We start from the raw sequence: 16450 nt of genomic DNA on the forward strand, positions 1-16450 counted from the left end.
CTCATCTCCTCCCTTGCAATAGCACCCCCACTCTGGTCTCACCCCACCAGCCAAACTAGCCTTTCTGATGTTTCTAAGTACAACTTGGGTTTGCTCAGGTTCTTTCCTCTACAACTCCTACTCCTGCCCCTTTCAGGAAGTAATCTTGGAATCCAGAGTTTGCTTAGCCATTTTGGCATTTTACTACACTCTCGTAGCAATTTGTGCACCTCTCATTCTCTCTTATTGCATTCTTTGTCTTGATGTCCCTGAAGGGCTGAAGAGTTTGGAATCTGAGAGGGTAGATAAGCTACGTCCACAAGTATAGAGACTTGCCCATAGAAGTTACTTCATAGGTATTTGTATAGGTAAAGAATGTTTGTTGATCTTGTTTCCTTTCCTGAATTTAAATAGAAGGGAAGGAATTGCCTTATATTCTTCCATTCCCACCCTACCCCCAACCCACGATAGTGCCAGACGCATAGATCTCTATAAGTCTCAAAAGTGTCCAAACGAAGGCATCAACAAGAAGATACCTTCACTGAAGGATGGCTGATGGCATCCAGAAAATCTCTGTTAGCTGGGAAGGCATGTGGCTGGCATCTGTTGATCCCAGGTTGTATTCCAGCTCCTCTCTCAGTTCCTGTGTGTTCTTAGTTCTTTCTCCCAGGACATTTCTCTCTAAGTGCCTGGGGGTCCTGTCTTAGCATATCCTGGGGCAAACTCTGGGCTAGCTAAAGTCTGCTTTAAATGACCATATCCAAAATATGTTTCTTATAGCTGCAGCACTGATCTCCTTCTATCTGTGTGCTCTTATAGGCCTCCATTGATTTAATTAAGACCCACACTGAATGGGTAGGGTAACACTTCCACAGAAATAATCTAATGGAAGGTATTACCCACATTTGGGTGAGTCACATCTCCACGGAAACACTCAGTCAAAATGTTCCACCCGAAAAGACCGGGTTAAAAGATCATGGCTTTGTGGGGGACATAATATATCCAAACTGGCACACCCAGAAAAGGCCACATTCTGTTAATACATCCCTATGGGTGCAGACCTGTTGTAGGTGGGACCTTTTGGTTAGGTGATTTCAATTGAGATGTGACTCACCCCATTCAAGGTGGGTCTTAATCCTTTACAGGAGTCCTTTGTGAGGATAAAGGACGCAGAAAAAGCCCAGAGAGCTTAGAGAGAAACACCAAGAGGGCTGAGGGAGAAAAGCCCCAGAAAAGCTAAGAGAGGACCCACAGAGAAAGCCACTGGAACCAGAGTTGAGGGCAACAAAACCTGGGAGTGAAGGGCCAGCGGACGTTAGCCATGTGCCTTCCCAGGTGACAGAAGTGTCCCAGATGCCAGCAGCCTTTCTTCAGAGTCCAGGCATCATCCTGGTAATGTATTAATTTGAAAATTTTCATGACCTAAGAACTGTAAACTGTAAGTTCATAAATTCCCATTATAAAAGCCAACCCATTTCTGGAATATTGCATTGTGGCAGCTTTAGCAAACCGAAATAGTAGCCCACTCATCAGTCAGGGTTTTCCTGTGATCACATGCTCAGGAATATTCAAAAATTTCACACTCCATCTCCAGGCTGACAAACGAAGGCCCATTACACAGGGGCCTGTGTAGCCTGGCTAACCCTACACCAATTTCTGTCTGTGACTTCATTCCATCCATTTTCCTTGTGTCTTTCTTCTCCTCTATTTAAAGTGAAAGTTAAAAAAAAAAAAAAAAAAGTGAAAGCAAGACCCTAAACAAAACAAGCTTTCATCTTCAGTCTCCTCAAAGAGCAAATCAGAACCAAAGTTTTAAATGGAACGATTGCCAGTCCATCTTAAGTGGGAATATCTTCCCAGAGCAAACACTCAGCAACGTTTTTACATGGTCCAAAGGCTCAGGATTACAAGGGGAAACTGAGGAAATTTCTCAGGTTAAGCAAGGATTTAGCACTTCTGATTCTATGAGTTTTTAGAAAAAACATGAAAGTTCCAGAAGCCCTCTGGATGTTTTCTTTATAAAAGCTTCATTGAATCTACCCCTTTCCATCCAGTTATCTTGTTTATTGTAGATCCAGCCTCTAAAACTGAGCAAGACAGCATGGTCTCTAAATAGACTGAACTCTCCTTGACCCTTTAGCTTAGCAGGTATACAAATGATGAATTTGAAATGTAAATCGTTGGGTGGGGCCCAAGCTAACATGAGAAGCGGAACAGGGCAATTCTTCAAGTGGAAGTATGCGTTCAGTTAATGTGTCATCAAATTCCTCAGGTTTTACTGTGATCTGATTCATTACCCACAGCTGGTCTTTCTAAGAGAATTTTTTTTTTAATATATTGTAATTGTACATACATTGGTTAAAGTTTGTCTATGCTTTGCTTCTAGAACTTTTGAGAAACACAATTAGACGCACTAGGAGCACAATATTTCCTAGTTCGTTTTTAATACAAATAAGGGGTAAGATGCTTTCACCTTGCACAAACTCTAAGAAGTTTTTCTCCTTCCAACAGTCTTAAGAACTATAGTCAAAATTATCTTCTTTGCTTGATTCGTGACTAGAATCTTACCTAATACAGTTTCTTTGACTGTGTGTGTGTGTGTGTGTGTGTGTGTGTGTGTGTGTTTTATTATGAGGAACTATAAGCTGTGCAGCTGAGCTGGCAATGGAGGAGCTAAAGGTCAATGTTTTAATTCATCAGTGCAGCCGTCTCCCCTCCTGTGAGTACAGAAGGCATCCCACAGGGACTTTTACAGGGCAGGTGGGAGGAGAGGGATCTGGACACAGACTCAGGCAGGTTTGCCCGAGGTATGGCATTGGAGGAGAACGCCCAGGAATGGGTGTGGGCGGCCTCCAGCAGACCCAGACAAAAGCCCTGCTCTAACGTGCGGCTACCTGGTGACAGTAAGGACAATGATTATTGTGAGCATATACATTTCCAGTGCTCTGAGGAACAAGGAATGCTTCTCAGCTGGGGCTCCTTGCTCATAGATCAGCTAAGTGCTAACCTGAGTTGGGGGTTGCTCACAACTCAGACCCTTCCTCCGAAGGGTGTAGGCCCTGTACATGTCCACCACATGCCCCACTGTTCTTGGCTCCTGCCTCTTCTCCTTCCCCACCCTGCTTTGCCTGTTCAGGTCCTGCTGTCCAGAGATCACAAACTGTCAGCACAGGGGTCAGATCCCACCTGCAGGAAGGTTTGGTTCATCCAGCAAATTGTTTTATTTTTCTTTACTCTGAAGACCTTCACTCCTGCAGGTCTCATCCAGCCCAATGTCTTACAAATGGAAACTTCCCATGCTCTAGTCTGCCCTGAGGATGAGTGTGGCCCCAGGCAAGCCCAGCCCCCAAGGTCTTGACTCTGAATCTTCCAGGCACCACTCCTAGGACTTTTCATCTTATCTCCTCAGCCCAAGTACCCACTGTTCCACCATATGACTTTATTCTTGTTTTTGGTATAGTGCATGCTTATTCTTATTCTTATTCTTATTCTTATTATTCTTCTTATTTTTGCCAGTGGGTGCTTTGCTTTCTCTTAGAGACAGTGAGCTCCTGGAGGACATGGACGTCAGGAATTTGAGAGGCAGGGTGTTTTAGGGGCCATTATGACAGTACCATGGAGATAATGGGGGTTGGTGGGAAGACAGGAAGAGAGGAAAGAAGTCACAAAGAGCCAGCACATTTTTTTTCATAGCATCCTTGAAGGCATACATATGAGATTCCTAATCCCCATTCCATGCACAGGACACTGAGGCCCAAGGATTGTGATGAAATCAACCAGAGAGCAGCAGTGGGTGGGGCCTGGATCTGAGCCTGGACTTTCAATGCAGAGCTCTTTTTATTACATTGTCTTGTCGTCCTTTTATTTATTATCTAGATATTTCTCTAGAAACAAAGTAAAGTAATAGACATTTTCTACTAAATATTTCTTCTATCTAGATAAAGGGAGAAGACAAAGAAACCTTTTCTGTCATTCATGACGGAGGCAAATGAACAGAGTGGAACAGATTGGCCAAATTAAGCCACTCTCTTCAGCAACACCTCACTTTTTTTTCCTGTGTTTGTGTTGTATCTATAGGAAGAATCTAGAGGTTCTTGAGTGCCTCCCTCAGTCCCCATGTATTTATTGAGTGCTCACAGTGTTTAGAGTGTGCATGGTTCAAAACTCCTAGCAAATGAGGCCAACTTGGAGATGTTCTGAGCTGTGGAATGTAAGCCTATCTTTGGTAGGAAAAAAATCTATTTTCTCTCTTATTCTCACTGCTTTACAAAAATCATAAGAACAACAAAGTCATTTCCTATACCTGGCCCCTCCCCACACAGACCATGGAGGTGGGGCTGGACAACCAATGATGATGAATGATCAGGGCTTCCTGTCATCTCTGCTGGAGGAAGCTGGGCTCATTTTAATTTCACTTAGTAAAATAAAGACATATGTTTCTTGAACTGAGCAATTCCATGCCAACAACAAGGGGAGAGGGACAAATTTGGGAAAGGGCCAAGTCCATATTTGGAGTGAGAGGAGTTAAGTTGCAGTTGCACTGTTAAATAATCTTCCCTGAGCAAGGCCAGAGCAGGCAAGCACTAGGGCACTGCCAAGTGAGAAAGCTCTATGCCCTTTGTGTGGTTTAAGGTCTCCAGCGTCCCCTGATAGTGGGCTGGAGCGAGGTCAAGCCAGGCCTCATTCCAGGGAAGGCCAGGACACAGTCAGCCAACTAAGAGCTTTCAATCCCTATTCCTCTTATGTAGTGTGACCTCTTCCCAATAATTGCTCAAATAAGAGCCACTAGCTTTTGTGTAGCCTTTTGGCTATATGACCACATCTGAGCCAAACACATCTCTCCAAGGTGAGTCTAGATAAGGAGCCTGAGGCCCAGAGCAGCGGAATGGCATGCTAGAGGTCATGCAGCAGCAGAATGGGCATTAGAACGCCTACTGAATCGTAGAGCAGGTTCATCTCAGTGCCACAAGACTCAGTCAAGCCAGAGCATAACAGAAAGATCATGTGGGAATCCACCTAGCTCCAAAGAGTGAGGCCTGAATTCTGCAAAAATCCAAAGTAAATAAAGCAAACTTGGGCAGCTTTCTAACCCTGCCAAGCAATCATTCTACTCCTGCCCAGCCTCAGGATACTCCCTTATTTTTCCTATATCTACATTTAGGGTGACACATTCTCTCCTGATGGGGTCTTATTAGATGACAGTGTTCCAATGACTTACTGATACCTGAGTGATGGCTTAAGGATTATGGATCTGGATTTATTCAAATGTGCATATCTCTAGGAAGCCTAGAAATTTAATGGTAGCATGTCAGAACACCTTGGCTGACTGGTAGAAGGCAATTTTGTTGAATTTAATTTAATTATTTAAATAAATAATGCATTAACATGCTTCACAACTCAAATTTTATAAAAAGTATACATTGAGAAGTTGAACCCCGTTTCAGTTTGCTAAAGCTGCCAGAATACAATGTACCAGAGATAGGTTGGCTTTCACAATGGGGATTTATTAGTTTACAAATTTACAGTTCTAAGGCTGTGAATGTCCAAATAAAGGCATCAAGAGGAAGATACCTTCTCTGAAGACAGGCTGATGGCCTCTGGGGTTCCTCTGTCACATGGGAAGGCACATGGCCAGCATCTGCTGGTCCTTCTCTCCCAGGTTTCGTTGCTTTCAACTTCTGGCTTCAGTGGCTCTTTCAGTTTCCATGTGTCCTTGCTTGCTTCTCTGGGTTTGCCTCTCTCAGCTCTCTAGAGATGTTTCTCTCTCTGAGCTCTCTGGCTTTTTTCTGTCCTTTATCCTCCCATAAAGGACTCCAATAAAGGATTAAGACCCACCTTGAATTGGATGGGTCATATCTCAATTGAAACAACCTAATCAAGGTCTCACCCATAATAGGCTCATCCATGGGAATGGATAAAAAGAACATGACCTTTTCTGGGGTACAAAACAGCTTCAAACTACCACAAACCCCTTCTCCCCACCATCACCATCCATTCCAATCTCTCAAAAGTAATCATTTTATTACTTCCTCCAGTATCCTTCCAGGGTTTCTTTATGCAAACATAAGAAAATATGAATATATACTTATCCCCCATCCCTTATACAAAATGTAGCATACTGTATAAACTGATCCACATTTTGCTTTTTTATTTAATAATCTTTACAGACAGCTTCCTCACTCATTTTTATAGCTGCATAGTGCACAATAGTTCATTTAACCAATCCTCTATAAATGGGACCCGTACATTGTTTCCAATCTTTGCTATTACAAAACAAGGTTGCAATGGAAAACCTTGCACATTGAAGGTTATGTGTATATCATATTATGTGTGTATGCAGGCATGTATATAAAAATTTCTCAGAATTATGGTTGCTGGATCCAGAGTCAGTGCTTTTGTAATTTCAAGGAATATAACCCAATTGGCCTCCATAGCACTGGCCCATTTGTCCCCTCACAAGTATTCTTGGGGAGTGCCTATTTGGCAGGGGAAATTTTTGAGTTAGATAGTTCCCTTCAGACCCACCACTTCCCTATGCCAGGGGCAGCCCTAAATACCCCATGTGAGAGAGAAGTAGAAAGAAGAGGAGATTGTTTCATGCTTTATAAGCATGGCAAATCCACTCAAGTTACTGAGGATTTTAGAAAGGTTCTGTGGTGTGATCCCCCTTTTGGAGACATCTTTCAGACCAGAACTTCAATAAATACTCAGATCCTTAGATGAAGAACTCAAAATGGTTTGAGGTCAAAAAGATCAGTTTTTGAACTTCTGAGACTTTCAGTGTCAGGGTTAGACACAGTGTGTGCCTCACACCCTGGCTGATGGTGGGAGGGCAGTGGGGCCATGCAGAGGAGAGGACACCGGCCTGGGAGCCAGGGCTCGTGGATGCTCATGTCCCCTCTGCCTTTCTGTGTCACAGACTTTCTGGGACTTAACTAACCTTTCTGAGCTCCAGTTCCCTCACAGGTCCTTATGAAAATGGGTTAGATGATCTTTGCCCTGCCTTCCTCTCAGGATCCTTGAGGGAATCACGATTGAAGCCCCTCACAAAGTGTAAAGTCCTCTTCAATGTTGGAGCTATTATTCATGAAAAGAAATGTCCAATCAGAATGCTGAGAACTGTGGATCTGGCAAGGCCAGAGTGAAAAGTTGGTTATGAGAAACCGAGTCACGTGGGTCCATATAGGTTAATCTGGGTCATTGTAGGGAACACACATGCCAGACTGTCTTACACATTGCAGACAAGTGCTCTGATTGGAAACCCTGTGACACCTTCCCCAGTGCTTTTGGCCTTTGACAAGTTTATCATGAACAGAGAAGGACGTTCTGTTTCTCTGGTGTCAAAGGCTGACTCATTTCCCTCTTCTCTGCAATAAGCACAAAGTCTACTCTACCAAGAAACAGCAAACAGCACTGAAAGTAGGGTCCTTCCGGATTGTCAACAGGGAAAATATATCTATGAATATTCATTCACTGCTCGTTTAGGCATCTGTGTAAAGACCCTTTGAAAGCTGATGAGAGTTGGCATAAAAGAGTTTGATTAATTCCTGAGTCAGCTGGCCCCTACCCCAGAACACATGCACTGGTTGTCATAGAGAAGCTGGTTTACAAAGAAAATGCTTCTGCAGATGTGTGGGTTTGCACTGCCACAGTCTCCCACTCTCCAGCAAGAATAAAGCAGACTCTAGGATTGACTGGATCCTTAAGGATTTAGCCACAGATCTAAAACCAAATTAAACTTCAGCTCCTTAAGGAAACACCATCTGCACTCACATTTCCTAAGAAATGTGTCTGAGTAGAGGGGATCTCCATCTGAAATTCCTCCCCTTTACTCTGCTTATTCAGTTTCCATCCATCCTCTACATACCACCTCAAACCCTACTGCCTCTTGGTGAAGTCTTCCCTGACTGTCCCATCCCACAGGGATGTTTCAATCTTCTGCAATCAATGAACTGCTTATAGGTACCTCTCATTAGGGAATTAATTGTATACCTTGCAACCTGGTCATGTCTTCCTGCATCCTTGGCCTGTTTTAGTAATGAGTTTCCTTAACATTATTTGACTTATATGTTTGTGACAGTTTGAATGTATTATGTCCCCCAGAAAAAGCCATATTCTTTGATGCAGTCTTGTGGGGCAGACGTTTTGGTGCTGATTAGATTTGCATGGAAATGCGCCCCACCCAATGTAGGTGATAACTCTGATAAGATATTTCCATGGAGGCATAGCCCCACCCATTCAGGGTGAGCCTTGATCAGTGGAGCCGTATAAATAAGCAGAGGGAACTCAGTGCAGCTGAGAGCGATGTTTTGAAGAGGAGCTACAGCCAAGAGGGACATTTTGAAGAAAGTACAAGAGCTGCAGATGAGAGACAGTTTGAAAACGGGCGTTGAAAGCAGACTCTTTCTCCGGAGAAGCTGAGAGAGGACAAATATCCCAAGTGCAACTAAGAGTGACATTTTTGAGGAACAGCAGCCTAGCGAGGAACGTCCTGGGAGAAAGCCATTTTGAAACCAGAACTTTGGAGCAGACACCAGCCATGTGCCTTCCCAGCTAACAGAGGTTTTCTGGACACCATTAGCCATCTTCCAGTGAAGGTACCAGATTGCTGATGTGTTACCTTGGGCACTTTATGGCCTTAAGACTGTAACCGTGTAACCAAATAAACCCCCTTTCATAAAAGCCAGGCCATCTCCGTGTTTTGCATTCCGGCAGCATTAGCAAACTAGAACAATGTTCTTTCTCTGTTCATTCATTCTCTCAGTTGTTTTCATTCAACAAACATAAATTGAGCATGGCTCATGACTAATGCTGAGGACTCAAAGGTAATGATGACAATGATGATTATGACGATGGTGATGATATAGCACCACAACCATAGCAATAACAATATTTACCTAGCACTTTGCCCCACCTTCTGGGCCCTACTCTCTACTCTATCTCATTTAGTTCTCACAACAACCCTTTGTTTTTCTTTTTTTTTTTTTTAACTTTAACTTCTTTTTTAAATCAACTGTATGAAAAAAAAGTTGAAAACAAACATACAATAAAAGAACATTTCAAAGAGACCATAACAAGGGAGTAAGAAAAAGACAACTAACCTAAGATAACTGCTTAACTTCCCACATGTTCCTACTTTACCCCAAGAAAGTTACATAATATAGCAACATTTCTGTGAACTTGTTCCTACTATATCCATCAGAAATTAACAGACCATAGTCATTCCTGGGCATCCCCAGAACGTTAAATAGCTTATCTGTTCTTCTTGGATTATTGTTCCCCCTTCCTTAATTGCTCTTTATTGCTAGTTCCCCTACATTCTACATTATAAACCATTTGTTTTACATTTTTCAAATTCACATTAGTGGTAGCATATAATATTTCTCTTTTTGTGCCTGGCTTATTTCACTCAGCATTATGTCTTCAAGGTTCATCCATGTACAACAACCCTTTGAAGGAAGGCTTACTATTCTTATTTATCAAATGAGGAAACTGAGGCTCAGAGAGGCTAAGTAACTTGTCTGAGGCCATACAGCTATGATGTAATGGATTAGTAAATCCTCAACAACGTTCTGGCTTAGTTGGGGGGAGAGACAAACGATCGGGCAATTTCTACCCCAAGGGAAAGGCACTTTGGTCAAGGGCAGGGAGCTATGGAAGCACAGAAGAGACCTACCAGGATTGTGGGGAGGAAGTATCAGGGCAGGCTCCCTGGAGGAGGCAAAGCCTGAGCTGAGTCATGAAGGATGAGTAGGAGTTGGCAAAAAAGTGAATCAGCTTCTTAAGAACAAAGGTCTTCCTGCATTTATTCCTAATACAACCTACCCTCTTCAGTCCACCTAACTTCCCACCTTCAGGTCCAGCCTCTGCTGGATCCCTTCTAAATCAGGTCTGTCCCTTGGAGAGAGCAACTGGGGTGGCCATCCTAAGACTTGAGTTTGGTGGGTGGGGGGTGTGCCACAGGACCCTGCATCTTACTGAAATTTCCTAAATGTACTAAGCTTTTAAACACTTATTTTTTATGACTATCATTTTATAACACAGACATACACATACTTTTTATAAAGGCTCTGCAACCTTCTAGGGTTTTCCCTCCTTAGAATTGCTCCCTGAGATTCCGCATAGCTTTGGAGAAGCCCTGTTGATCACAGCCCCTGAGCATGGAAAGAAGGCATGGACCCAATCACAGGCACTGGAAATCTTTCAGGAAGCAGCCTAAGGAAATGATTGATTTTGCCTTTCTGTCAGTGGCTATCATAAGACTGTGCTGGAGCGATAGAGTACATTTTCTTAAAATTATAAACAACGAGGAGAAGAGGTAGCACTGGAAAATGGGGGCAGGGATGGGTAAATTAAAAAAAAAAAAGCAAAAATTTTAAATCCTGTGGCTCCATAAATGTTATTGATTTTATAAGGCAATAACACACGGGAAGAGAGGGTTCCTTTTTAAATCTCTTTTTCTCAGATGGTCTGTATCGTACATGCATGTTGTGGTTAGTCTGTGTTCTGTGCAGGGATTCTGAGGAACCTCTGAATTCCTGCCACAGAGATGGAAACTAGAACCAAGAAAGCAGCAGGGATCCTGCCAAAGCCATAGAGACTGAAAGTAGTTGGTTAAGAAGTCACAAACCCTGACAAGAAAAAAAGAAAAGAAAAGAAAAAAAATCCCCAACTTTGCTGCTTGCATATCAAATAGTATCTTCATGGTTTAAAGTCCCTTTCAAATTCCCCCAAAAGGAAAATGGAATAACCTTATGCATCAGACCCTATTAAATCCTACCCAACAACCATTCACCTGCCGGCCTCCTTTTTAACAGAATACAAATGTTGTTCACTTTTCCTCCTGCCTATGGGCACTTCAGGGAAATGGCCCCATCCCCTGGATGTAAAATATGATTGGTCTGAGGGATGGGTTTAGGATGGGCATGAGCCAATGCTGGCCAATGAGATATAAGGAGGCTTCTAGGAAAGTTTTGTTTTGTTTTGTTTTGTTTTGTTTTTATTTTTACTTCAGCTTTTAAAAAGAGACATGAGACAGAGAGAGACGGAGACTCTTTTTTGGCCTCTGACACGGCTGACTGCATGTGAAGTCTGGAACCAATGGCTGCCACCTTGGGATCATAAGAGCCAGACAAGCCAACACATTGAAGATGGAGAGAATCTGGGGCCTTGGGGACAATGTCAAATGCTCAATTAACCAATCCCGGAACTGTCTTTCTGTGAGATTCCTTGTTAAATGAAATGTAAAATCCTCTTATTGTTTAAGCCTTGATGCTTGCAAACATGAAATGCCACTGAGCTCACTGTTAGGAATGACCATCCACAGTGAAATACCCCAGAAAGGAAGGAAAGGGCTACCAAGGCACACTGCTAGCTATACAGCCATCCACAGTCTGCCTAAAGGAAGTGCACAAGGTGATGTGACAGAAGGGAACTATGTGCGTTTCCTTTATTTAGGATGGGTGGTTTTGGAAGGCCTCTTTGAGGAGGTGATATTTGAGTTTGGACCTAAGAAATGAAAGTGTACCAACCTCGTAATAATCTGGAGAAGAGAATTATCAGTAACATGGGCATCGAGGGCAAAGACAATGAGGTAAGAAAGAGCTTGCTGTGTCCTGGGACAGAGCTGAAAGTTCAGAGGAGAAAGGTTTCAGATAAGGTTTAAGTCTAAGCAGGGGTCAGGACAAACTAGACTGGAAATTCAACTCAAGCCGAAACTAAATTAGTAATTGGCTGGCTCATATAACCCAGAAGTAGAAGCATGGTATAGGGAACAGGGATTGCACTGGACTCAAATAGTCACCAGAACTTGGTCTTTCTCCATCTCTCAGATCTCCTTTGCTCTGGGTCATCCCCAGGCTCAGGAAGCCTCTCCCTGCGGTGGTTGCCTGTAGCTCTCCATTCACGGAGATAAACTTGGAAGGATTAAACTCAGAGAACTATTGCAGAATGGCAGTAAGGAGGTCAGTGCCTTGAAGCTTGGTGGTAGCAGAAGGAATCAGAGAAATGTGCACAGATTTAAGGTGCTCTTGTGGTAGAGATGATGTCCCTTGTTGAAGGATTAGAAGTGGGAGGGGTAAATGAAAGAAGTCAAGCATGATTCCCAGGGTTCGAGCTTAAGCACCTGTATGAATCATAGTATCATTTACAAAGAGGGAAAGACGTGGGAAGTGGGAGGACAGGGACAAGTCAGGAGGATAAAAACTAAGAGCCCTATAGTGGATGTGTTTGGTTGGAGATTCCTGTGGGATTACCCAGTGGAGATGTCAAGCAGGCAATTGGGTGAACCCTAGACAGATGTAGGCCCTGCCATCCCTCTCTTCTTGTGCCATTCTCTCTGCCTAGAACACCCTCCTTTCTCTTCTCAGTACCCCTGAATACTTATTCTTCAAGAATCAACTCAAATCCACCCGCTTCAGGGATTCCTCCCTCATTAGTCCCATTGCAAGTGTCAGCCTTCTTACTTTCTATAGTTTTCATTATCTATTATTTGTCTATTCATGACATATTCGTCACTATTCATTTGGCATCTGTGAAACACTGTTTTGTGCTTTGTGTATACATCATGTTTCCCCCAACTAGATTATAAACTCTTAGCAGGTAGCCTGTAAGCCTCTGCCAACAGATCAAGATCTGTTGATCGGTGATAACATTTACTCTTACTTTCTTTTGGTAGTTTTCATGCCAGAGCCTGAGACTTATTCTTATACTCCAAGTCCTGGCAAGACAGCCACTCAGCAAAGGTGTCCCAATCAACTTCCAGAGAAGGAGTCAGCAATTGTCCAATGCTTTAAAATGCTTATGGAAAATAAATGCTTGTGACAAATGAAAAGAATATGACTCAGTCTGTATTGAAAAGAACCAGATGAAAGTCGTTTCCTACAGAGAAAAATCACAGAATTAAAACAAATGCCTATGAACCACTTAAGCTATTTCTGCATCTATTTCTGCATAATATTCCACTTAATTGGAACACATCTCAGTGTTTAACACTTCCTCCTACTTCTCAGCCCATGTTCTATAACTCATAACCTGTGGTCATTCCAAAATGTTTCCAGATGGTTAACCTGAATTCGCAAGCCTCAGATAGCTCAGTCAGCACCAGGGATTCTCTTTTCTGATTGCACCGTTAATAAGACTATTTCTTATCCCCTCTCTCCCCCAAACTATCCCTAAGCTCTCTAGTAAGATTTTTCTTGACTTTGAACACCAATATTTCCCATCTGTCCCAGAAACCGACCATTTGGGGTCCCCTTGCTCAGCTCCCCACAACAGAGTTCTATTAGGCAAATCACCTGTCAGTCCCCAAATTCTCTTTAAAGCTCAGCAAGTACTCCCACAAATTTGTGGACTCTAGTGGCTGTGACAATATTGAATAAAATTTGGCAGCTCTGATTCAGTTTTCCAAAGCCAACTTTTGCTGCTGATTGAGTATCTGCCTGTTTTCCAGAGGTCATATTATTTCCCATCTTTTTTTTGATTCATGTTTCACTTCAAACCTAGTATAACTTGAGCCTGTCAGTTGAATATGACCCTTCCCTTTGGCCTGCAAGTCTTCCAGCTCCGCTCAGCTCTTGGGACTCAGCCTTGACTCAGCCTGTACCCGCTGTGCTGGGCAGTGCACGGTGGTGTGGTCGGTGAAAAGGGATCCATCTTGGAACTGGGACCCTGATTTTACTCCTTATGATTGCTCTGTGATCCCCAACTAGTTAGTCTGAGCATCAGTTTCCTCATATAAAAATGGAGGTAAAAATACTTTGTAGTATTCTGAGGATTAAAAGAAATCTAACTTAAAGAAAGTGCCTGAAACCAAATCTTGCACCTAGGTAGGAGCTCAATGAATACCTTAATCTTTCTGAAATTTCACCACAATGTGGAGTACAGGCGTGTGTGTATGAGTGTTTGCTCATTCTGCAACTTCAAGCAATTTCATTCTTTTGTTTCTTTGATGGTCTCTTCCTTCTGTTCTCTCTGTTCTCTCCTTCTGAAACTCTTATTAGAAGGCTGTTAGAATTTTGGGATCTATTTTCCACATCTCTTAAACTTTTCTGTATAATTTTTCTCTTTGGACTTCTGCACTGTTTTCTGGGTCAATTTCTCAGTGAAATCTTTAAGCTGACAAATTTGCTTTCAATTGTATCTCTTTTACTCGTAATTTCATCAGAGGAATATTTTTAGTAATAAACCCAATGAAAAAATTGTAATAATTCATAGAAATCATAAAGATAAAAATAATGGAAAGACTCAGCATATTCTTAAATAAGAACACTCAGTATCATAAAACTGGCAATTGGCAATACTTCTCAAGTTAACCTGTAAGTCCAAAGCAATCCTTGAAAAAACAAAAAACAACAACAAAAAAAAAAGAGAATATTTTTAAGGATATGGAATGGTCATATCCTTCCCTCATCTCACATAGTCAGACTCAGTGCTACCTCGACTGGCAAGCAGAGGGGAGCCTTATGGAAGTCTGCAAAGGAAATGGTTGGACCCAGAGTCTCCTTTTCCCAAACTGTCCTCAGGATGCTGATAGCCAGGCATATAAAAATTATCAGAAGATTCTCTTTTGGGAAACTAAATAGCTCTAAAGAAACAGCTTCTCTACACTGACTCCCTGCTCTCTAAATGGAGCCCCAAGGTCAACAAGTTCTTCCCATACACGCAGGGATTTCAAATAATCTTTTAGAGACTCAGTCTTAAATATGAACATGGAAATATGAACAGATGGTTGAAAAAACTTCCAGCATGAAAAGAGAAACACTAACACAAGAAGAAAAAAGAAGAAATCTAGAGGAAATAAATAATATAAGGGGATAAAAGAAAACTTTTTTAAAAACCTACAATCCTTAGGGAAATGAGTTAATATTATATTCTTATACCCAGAAATAGATGTTATGAAAAAAAGTAAATCAAAGAACAAGAACTCCTGGAAATAAATATTTAATCAAAATGACATTCAATAGAAGGATTGGAAAATAAAATTGATGAACTCTTCCAAAAACTAGCACAAAAAGACATAACACTAAAAAAAATAGGAAAGAAAAGATAATGTAGAGCATGAATCCAAGAAGGCCAACATCAAACCAAAATGATTTCTAGAAAAAGAAAAGAGGAAAAATAGATAGGAGGAAAGCATGAAAGCTATTTGCCAAGAAAATTACCCAGCAAATATCTCCAGATTGAAAACCTTTTATGCCCAAGAAAATGAATGAAATAAAACACATACCAAAGTGCCTAATTGTGCAGTTACAGAATTCTTGGGGAAAAGAGAAAATACTAACAGTTCCCAAAGAGGGAGGGGAAGGTCATTTACAAAGAAACAGTCATCAGAGAAGAATTGGATTATTTGGCTAAAATGAGTGGTAGAGATCAATAAGACAGTGCCTTGACTTATTCGAAAGAAAATTAGTTTCAACCTAGATTTCAAAACCCAACCAACCTAAACCTGCTTATAATTGTGCCTAAGAGTCTCCCCCTGAGTACCTCTTTGTTGCTCAGATGTGGCCCTCTCTCTCTCGCTAAGCCAACTTGGCAGGTGAACTCACTGCCCTCCCCCATCTGTTGGACCTGACTCCCAGGGGTGTAAATCTCCCTGGAAATGCAGGATATGGCTCCCAAGGATGAATCTGGACCTGACATCATGGAACATCTTCTTGACCACAACGGGGATGCGAAATGAAACAAAATAAAGTTTCAGTGGCTGAGAGATTCCACACAGAGTTGAGAGCTCACTCTGGTGGGCACTCTTACGCACTATATAAATATCCCTTTTTAGGTTTTAATGTATTGGAATAGCTAGAAGTAAATACCTGAAACTGTCAAACTGCAACCCAGTGGCCTTGACTCTTGAAAATGATTGTATAACAATGTAGCTTCCAAGTGTGATTGTGAAAGCCTTGTTGATCACGCTCCCTTTATCCAGTGTATGGATGGATGGGTAGAAAAATGGGGACAAAAACTAAATGAAAAATGGGGGGGGGGGGATTTGGGTGTTCTTTTTTACTTTTATTTTTTATTCTTATTTTTGCTTTTTCTGGTATAAGGAAAATGTTCAAAAAATAGATTGGGGTGATGAATACACAACTATACAATGGTACTGTGAACAGCTGATTGTACACCATGGATGACTGTATGATATGTGAATATATCTCAATAAAACTGAATTTTAAAAAAAAACCAACCAAACTATGACTCCAGAGAATGGACAAAAAAAAAAACAACTTTCAGAAGTGTAAGAACTCTAAAATACCACACTTCCTATTGTCTCTTTTAAAAAGCAGCTGGAGGACTTCCAATTCTCTCAATGGCAACCCTCCTGTTACCATTCACTAAAACAGCTCTATGAAACTATAAATATATATATATATATACACACACACACACGTGTATATATGTATATTATTTATATATGCAATATGTAGAGAGAGAGCATCAAAGTGCTCATAAGATAGTGAAGGATTACCAAGCCAAA

The sequence above is a fragment of the Choloepus didactylus genome, chromosome 13 (assembly GCF_015220235.1).
Source record: "Choloepus didactylus isolate mChoDid1 chromosome 13, mChoDid1.pri, whole genome shotgun sequence".
Classification (NCBI taxonomy): Eukaryota; Metazoa; Chordata; class Mammalia; order Pilosa; family Megalonychidae; genus Choloepus; species Choloepus didactylus.